Genomic DNA, 10,314 nt, shown 5'->3' on the forward strand with positions numbered 1-10,314 from the left:
TTGTATCCATATTGCTACTGCTCCTTTTATTCTATGGGTATCAATCTTGATGACAAGGCTATCATAAGGCACTTTATTAATCGCCTTTTGAAAGTTTACATACACCACATCAATCGCATTGACCTCAGCATCCTTCTCCGTTACCTCATCAAAAACTCAATCAAGTTAGTTCAATACGATTTGCCTTTAACAAAAGCCCAAACTTATACAATTAGCTCGAACCTCATTGATAGAGGCTCCGAACTTCCCACGAACAGGGATGGGATTCCAGGTGACTTTTATTTGTTTCCCCAAAAGTTACAAACGAAAGGGACAAAAGTTGAGGTTCCACCGAGATTTGAACTCGGATCGCTGGATTCAAAGTCCAGAGTGCTCACCATTACACCATGAAACCCATTCATTAACACATGCGATCCCCTTCCCTTCAACGATACTGGGCTCCATTATCAGCATCGCCATGGCGCTGCATCATTGACTGCACGAGGCGACTGGCAAACGTCTGCCATCAGCAAAACTGCAAGCACTGGTCAATCCCAACCTGCCACTTTGGCCTTTTCTCATCCATACTTCCAGCTTCCCCACTTTTCCCTCTGATAAGTAGAGATGCTCAGCCAATCGCACAGCTGCTGTCAAATCCATCGCTTCCCTCGTTGATGCTTCTGTTTCACACTGCTCAGCGCAGCTCGTCTTGTTGGATAATCAGTGCATAAACATTGCAAGGCACTGATGCATGAAGTTCGGGGTGAAATGAAAAGATCTCGATCCTCACTGATTAAAGCTGCGAACTCCCCACCAACAGGGATTAGATTCCAAGTGATTTTAACTTGTTTGCCCTCAATTTGCAAACGAAAAGGACAAAATTCGAAGGTTGATCGAAATTTGAATTTGGATCGCTGGAATTCAAGTCCAGAATGCCCTTGTTATTGCACTGTGTGAACCAACTGATTACTTCAGCTGGCACCCACCAGTCAAAAACACTTGGCTGTTTTATCAGCACTGCCTTAACCCCACATCACTGACACCTCGAGGCTACCGACAAACCTCTCCCATCATCAAAACTGCAACATCTTGATAAGAAAATGTCAACATTGCCCGAGGACATGATCCAAGCAATTCTTGCCTTTCAAGAAACAATGCTTTGAATTTCTACATGCTTGATTGCTGAATGCAGATTACAAAGAAAAGTTCTGCAAACACCATTCTCTGGTGCAGTGAAACTCAGCATTAAACAAAATACAGCTTTCTCTTCTGTTGATTTGGGAAAGCTAAAGTCCGGTTGAGCTGATGAACTGAAACCGATAGAAGCAACTGGAACCTCATTGATTGACAGTGACTTCCCACCAGCAGGGAGTGGATTCCCGCTGCATTTTGTTTTTTTTGCCCTGCAGTTGCAAACGAATGGGACAAAAACAAATCAGGTTCCACCGAGATTCGAACTCGGATCGCTAGATTCAGAGTCTAGAGTGCTCACCATTACACCATGGAACCCATTTGTTAACAAAAGTCGCACCCTCCATCAAAAGACATTTGGCTCTTTTCTAAGCACGGCCACGTCGCTGCATCACTGACTTCTCGAGGCTGTTGCCACACCGCTCCCATCAGCAAAACTACAAGAACTTGACAATTCCAAACTGCCACTTTGACTTGACCCTTTCTCATCTCTTCCTTCAGCTTCCAACCTTTTCCTTCTGCTTAGTATCGATGTTCAGCCAATCACACAGCAGCGAGTCAAACCTATCGCTTCCCTCGTCACTGCTTCTCTTTCAATCTGCTCAGCGCAGCTCCGATGACAGTCGTGCCGGATAATCTGTGAATAAATATTGCAAGGCACGGATGCATGAAGATTGGCCTAAAACAAAATGTAAACTTTGTGCGAGGGCACGATCCAAGCAATGCCTGCATTTCAAGAGACAGTGCTTTGAATTTCTGCATGTTTGCCTGCTGAATGCAGATTGCAAAGAAAAATTCAGCAAACACCATTTTTGGTGCAGTGAAGCGCAGCGTTGCACATAAAGCAACTTTGTCTTCTGAAGATTTAGGAAAGCAAAAGACAGGCTGAGCTTATGGACTCATAGAAAGGTTACAGCACGGAAGCAGGCCGTTCGGCCCTTCGAGTCCTGACAGCTCTATGCAACAGCAATCCAGCCAATCCCACTCCCTCGCCCTATCCCCGTAGCCCTCGGCATGTTTTCCTTTAAAGTATTTTTCAGTTCCCTCTTGAAAGCCACGATTGAATCTGCCTCCACCACGACCCCTGGCATTGCATTGCATTTCCTAACCACTCACTGTGTAAAAAAGGTTTTTCCTCAAGTCTTTTTTGATTCTTTTGCCAGTCACCTTAAATCAATGTCCTCTGGTTCTTGACCTTTCCGCCAATAGGAACAGTTTGTCTACATTTATTCTGTCAATACCCCTCATGAGCTTAAATAGCTCTATCAAATCTCCTCTCAATCTTCTCTCTTCCAAGAAGAACATGCCCAGCTTCTCCAGTCTATCCACGCCACTAAATTCCCTCATCCCTGGAATCATTCTCGTTCATCTTTTCTGCACCCTCTCTTAGACCTTCGCATTTTTCCTAAAGTGCGGTGCCCAGATCTGGACACAATACTCCAGTTGTGGTCGAACTAATGTTTTCTAAAGGATCATCATGAATTCCGTGCTTTAGTGTTCTATGCCTGTATTTATAAAGCCCAGGATCCCGTATGCTTTTTGAACCGCATTCTCAACCAGCCTCGCTACATTCAACGATTTGTGCACTTTTCCCCCATATCTCTCTGCTCCTGTACCCTTTTCGAATTGAGCCCTCTTATTTACATTGCTTCTCCTCGTTCTTCCGACCACTGAGATGTATCACCTTGCATTTTTCTGCGTTCAATTTATATATCCTCTTGAAGTCTATCACTATCCTCCTCACTGTTCACTATAATTCCAAGGTTTGTGTCATCTTGAAATTTGGAAATTGTTCCCTGGACACCCAAGTACAAGTCATTAATAAATATCAAAAAGGGCAGTGGTGCGAGCACCGACCTGTGGGGCACATTACTGGACACCTCCCTCCAATCCGAAAAACAACCGTTCATCACTCCTCTCTGGTTCCTGTTACTGAGGCAATTTTGTATCCATATTGCTACTGCTCCTTTTATTCTATGGGTATCAATCTTGATGACAAGGCTATCATAAGGCACTTTATTAATCGCCTTTTGAAAGTTTACATACACCACATCAATCGCATTGACCTCAGCATCCTTCTCCGTTACCTCATCAAAAACTCTATCAAGTTAGTTCAATACGATTTGCCTTTAACAAAAGCCCAAATTTATACAATTAGCTCGAACCTCATTGATAGAGGCTCCGAACTTCCCACGAACAGGGATGGGATTCCAGGTGACTTTTATTTGTTTCCCCAAAAGTTACAAACGAAAGGGACAAAAGTTGAGGTTCCACCGAGATTTGAACTCGGATCGCTGGATTCAAAGTCCAGAGTGCTCAACATTACACCATGAAACCTATTCATTAAAACATGCGACCCCCTTCCCTTCAACGATACTGGGCTCCATTATCAGCATCGCCATGGCGCTGCATCATTGACTGCACGAGTCGACTGGCAAACGTCTGCCATCAGCAAAACTGCAAGCACTGGTCAATCCCAACCTGCCACTTTGGCCTTTTCTCATCCATACTTCCAGCTTCCCCACTTGTCCCTCTGATAAGTAGAGATGCTCAGCCAATCGCACAGCTGCTGTCAAATCCATCGCTTCCCTCGTTGATGCTTCTGTTTCACACTGCTCAGCGCAGCTCGTCTTGTTGGATAATCAGTGCATAAACATTGCAAGGCACTGATGCATGAAGTTCGGGGTGAAATGAAAAGAGCTCGATCCTCACTGATTAAAGCTGCGAACTCCCCACCAACAGGGATTAGATTCCAAGTGATTTTAACTTATTTGCCCTCAATTTGCAAACGAAAAGGACAAAATTCGAAGGTTGATCGAAATTTGAATTTGGATCGCTGGAATCCAAGTCCAGAATGCCCTTGTTATTGCACTGTGTGAACCAACTGATTACTTCAGCTGGCACCCACCAGTCAAAAACACTTGGCTGTTTTATCAGCACTGCCTTAACCCCACATCACTGACACCTCGAGGCTACCGACAAACCTCTCCCATCATCAAAACTGCAACATCTTGATAAGAAAATGTCAACATTGCCCGAGGACATGATCCAAGCAATTCTTGCCTTTCAAGAAACAATGCTTTGAATTTCTACATGCTTGATTGCTGAATGCAGATTACAAAGAAAAGTTCTGCAAACACCATTCTCTGGTGCAGTGAAACTCAGCATTAAACAAAATACAGCTTTCTCTTCTGTTGATTTGGGAAAGCTAAAGTCCGGTTGAGCTGATGAACTGAAACCGATAGAAGCAACTGGAACCTCATTGATTGACAGTGACTTCCCACCAGCAGGGAGGAGATTCCCGCTGCATTTTGTTTTTTTTGCCCTGCAGTTGCAAACGAATGGGACAAAAACAAATCAGGTTCCACCGAGATTCGAACTCGGATCGCTAGATTCAGAGTCTAGAGTGCTCACCATTACACCATGGAACCCATTTGTTAACAAAAGTCGCACCCTCCTTCAAAAGACATTTGGCTCTTTTCTAAGCACGGCCACGTCGCTGCATCACTGACTTCTCGAGGCTGTTGCCACACCGCTCCCATCAGCAAAACTACAAGAACTTGACAATTCCAAACTGCCACTTTGACTTGACCCTTTCTCATCTCTTCCTTCAGCTTCCAACCTTTCCTTCTGCTTAGTATCGATGTTCAGCCAATCACACAGCAGCGAGTCAAACCTATCGCTTCCCTCGTCACTGCTTCTCTTTCAATCTGCTCAGCGCAGCTCCGATGACAGTCGTGCCGGATAATCTGTGAATAAATATTGCAAGGCACTGATGCATGAAGATTGGCCTAAAACAAAATGTAAACTTTGTGCGAGGGCACGATCCAAGCAATGCCTGCATTTCAAGAGACAGTGCTTTGAATTTCTGCATGTTTGCCTGCTGAATGCAGATTGCAAAGAAAAATTCAGCAAACACCATTTTTGGTGCAGTGAAGCGCAGCGTTGCACATAAAGCAACTTTGTCTTCTGAAGATTTAGGAAAGCAAAAGACAGGCTGAGCTTATGGACTCATAGAAAGGTTACAGCACGAAAGTAGGCCGTTCGGCCCTTCGAGTCCTGACAGCTCTATGCAACAGCAATCCAGCCAATCCCACTCCCTCGCCCTATCCCCGTAGCCCTCGGCATGTTTTCCTTTAAAGTATTTTTCAGTTCCCTCTTGAAAGCCACGATTGAATCTGCCTCCACCACGACCCCTGGCATTGCATTGCATTTCCTAACCACTCACTGTGTAAAAAAGGTTTTTCCTCAAGTCACTTTTGATTCTTTTGCCAGTCACCTTAAATCTATGTCCTCTGGTTCTTGACCTTTCCGCCAATAGGAACAGTTTGTCTACATTTATTCTGTCAATACCCCTCATGAGCTTAAATAGCTCTATCAAATCTCCTCTCAATCTTCTCTCTTCCAGAAGAACATGCCCAGCTTCTCCAGTCTATCCACGCCACTAAATTCCCTCATCCCTGGAATCATTCTCGTTCATCTTTTCTGCACCCTCTCTTAGACCTTCGCATTTTTCCTAAAGTGCGGTGCCCAGATCTGGACACAATACTCCAGTTGTGGTCGAACTAATGTTTTCTAAAGGATCATCATGAATTCCGTGCTTTAGTGTTCTATGCCTGTATTTATAAAGCCCAGGATCCCGTATGCTTTTTGAACCGCATTCTCAACCAGCCTCGCTACATTCAACGATTTGTGCACTTTTCCCCCATATCTCTCTGCTCCTGTACCCTTTTCGAATTGAGCCCTCTTATTTACATTGCTTCTCCTCGTTCTTCCGACCACTGAGATGTGTCACCTTGCATTTTTCTGCGTTCAATTTATATATCCTCTTGAAGTCTATCACTATCCTCCTCACTGTTCACTATAATTCCAAGGTTTGTGTCATCTTGAAATTTGGAAATTGTTCCCTGGACACCCAAGTACAAGTCATTAATAAATATCAAAAAGGGGAGTGGTGCGAGCACCGACCTGTGGGGCACATTACTGGACACCTCCCTCCAATCCGAAAAACAACCGTTCATCACTCCTCTCTGGTTTCTGTTACTGAGGCAATTTTGTATCCATATTGCTACTGCTCCTTTTATTCTATGGGTATCAATCTTGATGACAAGGCTATCATAAGGAACTTTATTAATCGCCTTTTGAAAGTTTACATACACCACATCAATCGCATTGACCTCAGCATCCTTCTCCGTTACCTCATCAAAAACTCTATCAAGTTAGTTCAATACGATTTGCCTTTAACAAAAGCCCAAATTTATACAATTAGCTCGAACCTCATTGATAGAGGCTCCGAACTTCCCACGAACAGGGATGGGATTCCAGGTGACTTTTATTTGTTTCCCCAAAAGTTACAAACGAAAGGGACAAAAGTTGAGGTTCCACCGAGATTTGAACTCGGATCGCTGGATTCAAAGTCCAGATTGCTCACCATTACACCATGAAACTCATTCATTAAAACATGCGACCCCCTTCCCTTCAAGGATACTGGGCTCCATTATCAGCATCGCCATGGCGCTGCATCATTGACTGCACGAGGCGACTGGCAAACGTCTGCCATCAGCAAAACTGCAAGCACTGGTCAATCCCAACCTGCCACTTTGGCCTTTTCTCATCCATACTTCCAGCTTCCCCACTTTTCCCTCTGATAAGTAGAGATGCTCAGCCAATCGCACAGCTGCTGTCAAATCCATCGCTTCCCTCGTTGATGCTTCTGTTTCACACTGCTCAGCGCAGCTCGTCTTGTTGGATAATCAGTGCATAAACATTGCAAGGCAATGATGCATGAAGTTCGGGGTGAAATGAAAAGAGCTCGATCCTCACTGATTAAAGCTGCGAACTCCCCACCAACAGGGATTAGATTCCAAGTGATTTTAACTTGTTTGCCCGCAATTTGCAAACGAAAAGGACAAAATTCGAAGGTTGATCGAAATTTGAATTTGGATCGCTGGAATCCAAGTCCAGAATGCCCTTGTTATTGCACTGTGTGAACCAACTGATTACTTCAGCCGGCACCCACCAGTCAAAAACACTTGGCTGTTTTATCAGCACTGCCTTAACCCCACATCACTGACACCTCGAGGCTACCGACAAACCTCTCCCATCATCAAAACTGCAACATCTTGATAAGAAAATGTCAACATTGCCCGAGGACATGATCCAAGCAATTCTTGCCTTTCAAGAAACAATGCTTTGAATTTCTACATGCTTGATTGCTGAATGCAGATTACAAAGAAAAGTTCTGCAAACACCATTCTCTGGTGCAGTGAAACTCAGCATTAAACAAAATACAGCTTTCTCTTCTGTTGATTTGGGAAAGCTAAAGTCCGGTTGAGCTGATGAACTGAAACCGATAGAAGCAACTGGAACCTCATTGTTTGACAGTGACTTCCCACCAGCAGGGAGTGGATTCCCGCTGCATTTTTGTTTTTTTTTGACCTGCAGTTGCAAACGAATGGGACAAAAACAAATCAGGTTCCACCGAGATGCGAACTCGGATCGCTAGATTCAGAGTCTAGAGTGCTCACCATTACACCATGGAACCCATTTGTTAACAAAAGTCGCACCCTCCTTCAAAAGACATTTGGCTCTTTTCTAAGCACGGCCACGTCGCTGCATCACTGACTTCTCGAGGCTGTTGCCACACCGCTCCCATCAGCAAAACTACAAGAACTTGACAATTCCAAACTGCCACTTTGACTTGACCCTTTCTCATCTCTTCCTTCAGCTTCCAACCTTTTCCTTCTGCTTAGTATCGATGTTGAGCCAATCACACAGCAGCGAGTCAAACCTATCGCTTCCCTCGTCACTGCTTCTCTTTCAATCTGCTCAGCGCAGCTCCGATGACAGTCGTGCCGGATAATCTGTGAATAAATATTGCAAGGCACGGATGCATGAAGATTGGCCTAAAACAAAATGTAAACTTTGTGCGAGGGCACGATCCAAGCAATGCCTGCATTTCAAGAGACAGTGCTTTGAATTGAATTTCTGCATGTTTGCCTGCTGAATGCAGATTGCAAAGAAAAATTCAGCAAACACCATTTTTGTTGCAGTGAAGCGCAGCGTTGCACATAAAGCAACTTTGTCTTCTGAAGATTTAGGAAAGCAAAAGACAGGCTGAGCTTATGGACTCATAGAAAGGTTACAGCACGAAAGTAGGCCGTTCGGCCCTTCGAGTCCTGACAGCTCTATGCAACAGCAATCCAGCCAATCCCACTCCCTCGACCTATCCCCGTAGCCCTCGGCATGTTTTCCTTTAAAGTATTTTTCAGTTCCCTCTTGAAAGCCACGATTGAATCTGCCTCCACCACGACCCCTGGCATTGCATTGCATTTCCTAACCACTCACTGTGTAAAAAAGGTTTTTCCTCAAGTCACTTTTGATTCTTTTGCCAGTCACCTTAAATCTATGTCCTCTGGTTCTTGACCTTTCCGCCAATAGGAACAGTTTGTCTACATTTATTCTGTCAATACCCCTCATGAGCTTAAATAGCTCTATCAAATCTCCTCTCAATCTTCTCTCTTCCAGAAGAACATGCCCAGCTTCTCCAGTCTATCCACGCCACTAAATTCCCTCATCCCTGGAATCATTCTCGTTCATCTTTTCTGCACCCTCTCTTAGACCTTCGCATTTTTCCTAAAGTGCGGTGCCCAGATCTGGACACAATACTCCAGTTGTGGTCGAACTAATGTTTTATAAAGGATCATCATGAATTCCGTGCTTTAGTGTTCTATGCCTGTATATATAAAGCCCAGGATCCCGTATGATTTTTGAACCGCATTCTCAACCAGCCTCGCTACATTCAACGATTTGTGCACTTTTCCCCCATATCTCTCTGCTCCTGTACCCTTTTCGAATTGAGCCCTCTTATTTACATTGCTTCTCCTCGTTCTTCCGACCACTGAGATGTATCACCTTGCATTTTTCTGCGTTCAATTTATATATCCTCTTGAAGTCTATCACTATCCTCCTCACTGTTCACTATAATTCCAAGGTTTGTGTCATCTTGAAATTTGGAAATTGTTCCCTGGACACCCAAGTACAAGTCATTAATAAATATCAAAAAGGGCAGTGGTGCGAGCACCGACCTGTGGGGCACATTACTGGACACCTCCCTCCAATCCGAAAAACAACCGTTCATCACTCCTCTCTGGTTCCTGTTACTGAGGCAATTTTGTATCCATATTGCTACTGCTCCTTTTATTCTATGGGTATCAATCTTGATGACAAGGCTATCATAAGGCACTTTATTAATCGCCTTTTGAAAGTTTACATACACCACATCAATCGCATTGACCTCAGCATCCTTCTCCGTTACCTCATCAAAAACTCTATCAAGTTAGTTCAATACGATTTGCCTTTAACAAAAGCCCAAATTTATACAATTAGCTCGAACCTCATTGATAGAGGCTCCGAACTTCCCACGAACAGGGATGGGATTCCAGGTGACTTTTATTTGTTTCCCCAAAAGTTACAAACGAAAGGGACAAAAGTTGAGGTTCCACCGAGATTTGAACTCGGATCGCTGGATTCAAAGTCCAGAGTGCTCATCATTACACCATGAAACCCATTCATTAAAACATGCGACCCCCTTCCCTTCAAAGATACTGGGCTCGTTTATCAGCATCGCCATGGCGCTGCATCATTGACTGCACGAGGCGACTGGCAAACATCTGCCATCAGCAAAACTGCAAGCCCTGGTCAATCCCAACCTGCCACTTTGGCTCCGCCCATTCTCATCCAGACGTTCAGCTTCCCCACTTTCCCCTTTGATAAGTATAGATGCTTTGCCAATCACACAGCTGCTGTCAAATCCATCGCTTCGCTCGTTGCTGCTTCTGTTTCACACTGCTCAGCGCAGCTCGTCTTGTTGGATAATCAGTGCATAAACATTGCAAGGCACTGATGCATGAAGTTCGGGGTGAAATGAAAAGAGCTCGATCCTCACTGATTAAAGCTGCGAACTCCCCACTAACCGGGATTAGATTCCAAGTGATTTTAACTTGTTTGCCCTCAATTTGCAAACGAAAAGGACAAAATTCGAAGGTTGATCGAAATTTGAATTTGGATCGCTGGAATCCAAGTCCAGAATGCCCTTGTTATTGCACTGTGTGAACCAACTGATTACTTCAGCTGGCACCCACC

The 10,314-nt window shown here is 44.4% G+C and overlaps 6 non-coding genes across 6 annotated transcripts; all 6 read right to left on the bottom strand.

Annotated features, from left to right (window-relative positions):
* Window positions 1-322: 322 nt before the first annotated feature.
* Window positions 323-394, bottom strand: trnaq-uug (transfer RNA glutamine (anticodon UUG)). Its single transcript has one exon. It is a non-coding gene; the product is annotated as a tRNA-Gln (tRNA).
* A 1,022-nt stretch (window positions 395-1,416) lies between these two features.
* trnaq-cug (transfer RNA glutamine (anticodon CUG)) lies at window positions 1,417-1,488 on the bottom strand. The gene has a single exon. It is a non-coding gene; the product is annotated as a tRNA-Gln (tRNA).
* Window positions 1,489-3,435: 1,947 nt separating this feature from the next.
* trnaq-uug (transfer RNA glutamine (anticodon UUG)) lies at window positions 3,436-3,507 on the bottom strand. The gene has a single exon. It is a non-coding gene; the product is annotated as a tRNA-Gln (tRNA).
* A 1,022-nt stretch (window positions 3,508-4,529) lies between these two features.
* trnaq-cug (transfer RNA glutamine (anticodon CUG)) lies at window positions 4,530-4,601 on the bottom strand. Its single transcript has one exon. It is a non-coding gene; the product is annotated as a tRNA-Gln (tRNA).
* A 3,041-nt stretch (window positions 4,602-7,642) lies between these two features.
* Window positions 7,643-7,714, bottom strand: trnaq-cug (transfer RNA glutamine (anticodon CUG)). The gene has a single exon. It is a non-coding gene; the product is annotated as a tRNA-Gln (tRNA).
* A 1,951-nt stretch (window positions 7,715-9,665) lies between these two features.
* trnaq-uug (transfer RNA glutamine (anticodon UUG)) lies at window positions 9,666-9,737 on the bottom strand. The gene has a single exon. It is a non-coding gene; the product is annotated as a tRNA-Gln (tRNA).
* Between the last annotated feature and the right edge of the window lie 577 nt (window positions 9,738-10,314).

The sequence above is a fragment of the Heptranchias perlo genome, chromosome 35 (genome assembly GCF_035084215.1).
Source record: "Heptranchias perlo isolate sHepPer1 chromosome 35, sHepPer1.hap1, whole genome shotgun sequence".
NCBI classification, from domain to species: domain Eukaryota; kingdom Metazoa; phylum Chordata; class Chondrichthyes; order Hexanchiformes; family Hexanchidae; genus Heptranchias; species Heptranchias perlo.